The sequence below is a fragment of the Mustela nivalis genome (assembly GCF_964662115.1).
Source record: "Mustela nivalis genome assembly, chromosome: 1".
NCBI lineage: Eukaryota > Metazoa > Chordata > Mammalia > Carnivora > Mustelidae > Mustela > Mustela nivalis.
Window position 1 is genome coordinate 165,533,512 of NC_139020.1, and position 6,757 is coordinate 165,540,268.

Below are 6,757 nucleotides of genomic sequence, written 5' to 3' on the forward strand. Positions count from 1 at the left end.
ATGATGTCTAGCTTCCAAACAAAAACTACCAGGTGTGCAAAAAAGCAGGAAGACAGGACTATAACCAGAAGAGGATAAAAAATTGGTAGAGAGGAGGTGCCTGGGTGGCTCAGTGGGTTGAGCCACTGCCTTCGGCTCAGGTCATGATCTCAGGGTCCTGGGATCGAGTCCTGCATTGGCCTCTCTGCTCAGCAGGGAGCCTGCTTCCCTTCCTCTCTCTCTGCCTGCCTCTCTGCCTACTTGTGATCTCTCTCTGTCAAATAAATAAATAAAATCTTTAATAAAAAAAAAAAGGAAAGAAAATCTGGATCTATATCAAGGAATAAGGAGCACCAGGAATAGAAAAAATCTGGGTAACTATTACACTTCTCCCATTTCTTTTATCTCTCAAAAACTACTATTTTAAGTGCATTATGGGCTTACAACTTAGGTAGAAATAAAATCAGTAGTAACAATAGCACAAATATTGGAAATGGGGAAATTGGAAGTATTATGTTGTAAAGATCTTATAGTGTCTATGAAGTGGTATCATATCTGTTGAAGATATACTTTACTATGTTGAAATTTTATTTTTAAATCCTAGACCACTTAAAGAATAAAGCAGAGAATATAGCTGACAAGCCAGTAGTGAAGATAGCAGGAATTCCTAAAATACTTTTAATCCAAAAGTGATTATGAAAAGAGAAAAGAAAAAGGAGGAAGGAACAGATGGGGGGAGAAAAGAGAGAACAGATGGGACAAATTGAAGGCCAATAATCAGAGATTGTAGATTTAAACCAAACTTTATAGGTCATTGTAATAAATATAAAAGGTCTAACTAAACATTCCAAATGAAAGACCCCTGATAAGAGATTCTCAGAATGGACTTAAAAAAAACCAGACCCAGCTATATGCTATTTATATGCAACCTACTTTAAACTTAAACACAGAAACAGATTATAACAAAGGACATTATATGAAAAAAAAAAGATTATATAAACATTAATCAAAAGAAAACTCAATTTCTATATTAATATCAGATAAAGTAGACTTTTTAAAAAATATTTTATTTATTTGACAGAGAGTAGGCAGAGAGGGAGGGGGAAGCAGGCTCCCTGCTGAGCAGAAAGCTTGATGTGGGGCTTGATCCCAGGACCCTGGGTGGGATCACGACCTAAGCTGAAGGCAGAGGCTTTAACCCACTGAGTCACCCAGGTGCCCCTCAGATAAAGTAGACTTTAAAGATAAAATAGACTTCAGAATAAGAAATATATTAAGACTAGAGATGGTCAGAATAATAAAAGGTTCAACTCATCAGGAAGACATAACAGTCCTAAATATATATGCACCTAAAGTAGAGCTTCAAAATAGGCAAAACAAAATGGACAGAACTGAACGGAAGTAATCTACAATTATAGTTCGAATTCTCAACATTTCTATCTCAGTAACAAAACAAGTAGACCCCAAAACTCAGGCAAGTTATAAAATACATTGGCCAGCCAATCATCACTTAATTTGACCTAACAGAGATTCTACCCAACAAAATTTAAACTCATTCTAAGGTACTTTGGGAGCACTCATCAAGATGAGACGCAATTTCTGAACCCAAAACAAATTTTAACAAATCTTTTAGAAGTGAAATCATAAAAAACACATCCTTTGACTATAAAGAAAGTAAACTAGAAATGAGTAATAGGTATCTGGAAAAATCCTCAAATGTTTGGAAATTTAAGCAGTCTACTTCTAAAAAATTAATGGGCCAAAAAAAAGCACAATGAAAATAGTTATCTATAGGGGCACCTGGGTGGCTCAGTGGGTTAAAGCCTCTGCCTTCGGCTCAGGTCATGATCCCAGGGTCCTGGGATCGAGCCCCGCATCGGGCTGTCTGCTCCGCGGAGAGCCTGCTTCCTCCTCTCTCTCTCTCTCTGCCTGCCTCTCTGCCTACTTGTGATCTCTGTCTGTCAAATAAATAAATAAAATCTTTAAAAAAAAATAAAAAAAAAAAAAAGAAAATAGTTATCTATAGAGGAAAAGAAGAAAAGAGTGGATGGGACAGGGATGGAAGATGTAGTCTCTGCATACATCTTGTTTTATACCATTGACTTTGGAGCCATGTAATATTTAATAACTCCAAAAATACTATGTCATAAAAGAAAAAAATCCCTAAATTTGGAAAAAAAATTTAAAAGTCCATGCCATAGCCACACAGAGAAAATATTCAAGTGACTTTATTTTTTTAATTAATTTATTTATTTTTAAAGCACCACATAGTACTTTTGTCCTGTTTTTTTTTTTTTAAAAATTTTATTTATTTGACAGAGATCACAAGTAGGCAGAGAGGCAGGCAGAGAGAGGAGGAAGCAGGCTCCCCGCTGAGTAGAGAGCCCAATGTGGGACTCAATCCCAGGACCTGGAATCATGACCGGAGCCACCCAGGCGCCCCTCAAGTGACTTTAAAAGCATTTTGAATGTATACCCCTAATAGGCTGCATTTAGTAGTTTTATGGTTAATTGTAGTATTCTTATTTTGAGAATATTATGTTGATATTGTAAGATGAAGTAAGATAATGGTAATTTTACTCAGATAATTAGAAAATAGGATTATCAGGATAAAGAAAAGAAATTCAAGTATAAAACCCAGGAAATGAAAACACTGGCCTTAAATTTTATTTGCAAATAAGAGTATGAACTCAGGACTTATTTTTCTCCTTCTAAAAAGTATGTATTTCTAATCTTATGCACAGGATGAGCCCAGGATTTCTCTTTGGGAGAAAAGGAAGCTAAAAACTATAGAGTCATGTCTAAAGTACATGGGAATCAACACATCAAATATGGAAACATCTAAAAGAATAATGACTATAATTGATTGAATCAGTTATATTTTAAAAAATCCATCCATGCGTTTATGATAGGAAGAAAACTTTGGAGGTTGCTAAGACACCAACTTTAGTTTGAAAATGAGTAAACAATTTTTTAAAAATCCTGCGTTTATCTTGCCTTTTCCATACAAACTGTTTATCAAAGTAACAAAATAATTGAAGGAAAAATGCTAATAAATGTCAAAAGCAATAATAGAATAGAAAATCACCATTGTGATTTCCAGGAAAAAATGAGTGTAGACAATAATAATTAATAGTCCATAAGTCCACTAAGTGAAAAGTTTATAAGGCACTATGTGTTGAGGTGTAACTACCAGTTTAGAGAAGCAGACAGGAGAGTAACATGTCAGACAATGCCACCAGGAAGTGTTCAGCTAAGTCCAGAATGTGGGAAACTGCCGGAAAAATAGCCTGCTGTATAAATGAATGATGGGATGGAAGAGATGAGAAGGTAGGGGACTGTTGTATACTGAGAGACTTACAGGACTGGTCAACCAAACATGGGCTCTGAGTCTTCTGAAAAGAACAAGGCCAGAGATCTAACCAAAACAGATAGAAGTAACATGCCTGAAGGAGAATTTAAAGTGACAATCATAAGGAAACTCATTGGGTTTGAGAAAAGAAGACATTAGTGAGACCCTTACCACAGAGATAAGAGTAGAGAAAGGGGGGCTGAAAATTTATTTGAAGAAATAATAGCTAAAAATCTTCCCAAATCTGGGGAAGGAAACAGACCTCCAAATCCAGGAGGCACAGAGAACTCCCATCAAAATCAACAAAAGCAGGCCCATACCAGGACATATGGAAATCAAATTTGTAAACAATAATGATTAAAAAAAAAACATTAAAAGCATCAAGACAGCCTTTTGGCCGGAACTGCCATCTTCCAGTAATTTGCCAAAATGACCAACACAAAGGGAAAGAGTAGAGGTACCTGTTATATATTCTCTAGGCCTTTTAGAAAACATGGAGTTGTTCCTTTGGCCATATACATGTGAATCTACAAGAAAGGTGATATTGGGGACATCAAAGGATGGGTACTGTTCAAAAGGGAATGCCCCACAAATGTTACCATGGCAAAACTGGAAGAGTCTACAGTCTTACTCAGCATGCTGCTGGCATTGTTGTAAACAAGCAAATTAAGGGGAAAGATTCTTGCCAAGAGAATTAATGTACACATTGAGCATATTAAACATTCAAAGAGCTGAGATAGTCCTGAAGTGTGTGAAGGGAAATGATCAGAAAAAGAAGGAAGCCAAAGAGAAAGGTAGCTGGGTTCAACTGAAACGTCAGCCTACTCCACCCAGAGAAGCACACTTCGTGAAAACCAACAGAAAGGAGCCCAAACTGCTAGAACCCATTCCCTATGAATTCATGGCATGATAAATGTAAAGAAAATAAAAACCTCAAGACTATTAAAAAAAAAAGGCACAAGTCATTAACTTGATCAAGTCATTAACTAGCATAGGGGCTAGCTGAAGGTTTTTCCACAAACTTGGCAAACCAAAAGGGAGTGGCGTGATCTATTCAAAGTGCTGAATGGGGAAAATCTGTGTTCAAGGATACTCTATCCAGCAACGCTATTATTCAGAATGGAGAGAGAAAAGTTTCCCAGACAGACAAAAACTAAAGGAGTTCATGACCACTAAACCAGCCCTGCAAGAAATATTAAAGGGGACTCTCTTGAGTGGAAAGAAGAGACTAAAAGTGGCAGTATAAAGGCAGGAAACACAAAAGCAGTAAAAATGACTATTTCTCTAAAAATCAATCAAGGAACTCACACATACACACACACAAGGATATAAAATATAGTTATATCCAAAACATGGGGAGGAGAAAAGAGTGGGTTCAAACAATCAACAGACTGCTATTTGCAAAAGAGGTTATATATAAACCTACTGGTGACTATGCATCAAAAACCACTAATAGGGGCACCTGGGTGGCTCAGTGGGTTAAAGCCTCTGCCTTCGGCTCAGGTCATGGTCCCAGGATTCTGGGATCAAGCCCCAAATCTGGCTCTCTGCTCAGCAGAGAAAACTCCCTCTCTGCCTGCCTCTCTGCCTACTTGTGATCTCTGTCTGTCAAATAAATAAATAAAAGCTTAAAACACACACACTAATAAACAGGCGAAGAATAAAAAGAAATCCAAATACATCACTAAAGAAAAATCAGCTAAACATGAGAGATAAAGACAAGAAAGGGATCAGAGAAAATCTCCAGAAACCATAAAATAAGTACTTAAATGGCAAAAAAATATGTATCAATAATTAATTTGAATGTAAATGGAATAAACACCCCAATCAAAAGGCATAGGGTGTCAGACTAATCAAAAAAACAAGACCCATCTATATGCTGCCTACAAGAGACTCATTTAAGACCTAAAGCACCTGCAGATTGAAAGTGAGGGGATGGAGAAACATTTATCTTGCAAATGGGTATCAAAAGAAAGCCAGAGTAGGAATACTTGTATCAGACAACTTATACCTTAAAACAAAGACTATAACAACAAAGAAGGGGGGGCACCTGGGTGGCTCAGTGGTTGAGCCGCTGCCTTCGGCTCAGGTCATGATCTCAGGGTCCTGGGATCGAGTCCCGCATCGGGCTCTCTGCTCGGCAGGGAGCCTGCTTCCTCCTCTCTCTCTCTCTCTGCCTGCCTCTCTGCCTACTTGTGATTTCTCTCTGTCAAATAAATAAATAAAATCTTTAAAAAAAAAAAAAAACAAAGAAGGGTACTACTTCTAATAAAGGGGTCAATCCAACAAGAATATATAACAATGGTAAATATTTATATACCAAACATGGGAGCACCCAAATATATAAAACAAGGATAAACAAACTAATTGATAACATGATAATAGTAGGAGACTTCAATACCTTATTTACCAATGGACAGATAACCTAAACAGAAAATAAACAAGGAAACAAGGGGCAACACACTAGACCAGATGGACTTAGCAGATATACTCAGAACATTCCATCCTAAAACAGCAGAATATACATTCTTCAGGTACACGTGGATCATTCTTCAGACTAGATCACATCCTAGGTCACAAAACAGGCCTTAACAACAACAACAAAAAAGACTGAAGTCATACCATGCATGCACCTTTTCTGACCACAACTCTATGAAACTAGAAGTCAACCACAAGGAAAAATCTGGAAAGATCACAAATACTTGGAGGTTAAATAATAAGCTACTAAAAATAAATGGGTCAACCAGGAAATCAAAGAGGAAATTAAATACATGAAAACAAATGAAAATGAAAATGCAGTGTTTCAAAACCTTTGGGATGCAGCAAAAGCAGTCCTAAGAGGGAAAACTATAGCAGTACAAGCCTACCTCAAGAAGTGAGAAAAATCTCAAACAACCTAAACTTATACCTAAAGGAGCTAGAAAAAGAACAACTAATGATGCCTAAAGCCAGCAGAAGGAAGGAAATAAGAAAGATTAGAGCAGAAATAAATGATAAAGAAACAACAACAACAACAAAAAACGAGATCAGTGAAACCAGGAGGTGGGTCTTTAAAAAAAAAAAAATGACAGAATTGATAAACCTCTAGCCAGACTTACCACCCCCCAAAAAAGAGAAAGGACACAAATAATATCACAAATGAGAGAGGAGAAATAACCAACACCAAAGAAATACAAACATTAGAATACTATAAAAAACTCTATGCCAACAAATTGGACAAAAAGTGGAGAAATTCCTAGATAAATTTCTACCAAAACCCGAAACAGGAACAAATAGAAATTGAACAGACTGATAATCAGCAAAGAACTTGAATCAGTAATCCAGTAGCTCCCAACAAACAAAAGTATAGACCAGATGGTTTCACAGGCAAATCCCACCACACAATTAAAGAAGAGTTGGTACCTATTCTTCTCAAACTATTCCAAA

The 6,757-nt window shown here is 36.8% G+C and overlaps 1 pseudogene across 1 annotated transcript; it reads left to right on the forward strand.

Annotated features, from left to right (window-relative positions):
- Positions 1-1,778: 1,778 nt before the first annotated feature.
- On the forward strand, positions 1,779-5,194 carry LOC309840612 (large ribosomal subunit protein eL21 pseudogene; annotated as a pseudogene). The gene has a single exon. The product of its transcript is annotated as a large ribosomal subunit protein eL21 pseudogene (transcript).
- Positions 5,195-6,757: the final 1,563 nt, after the last annotated feature.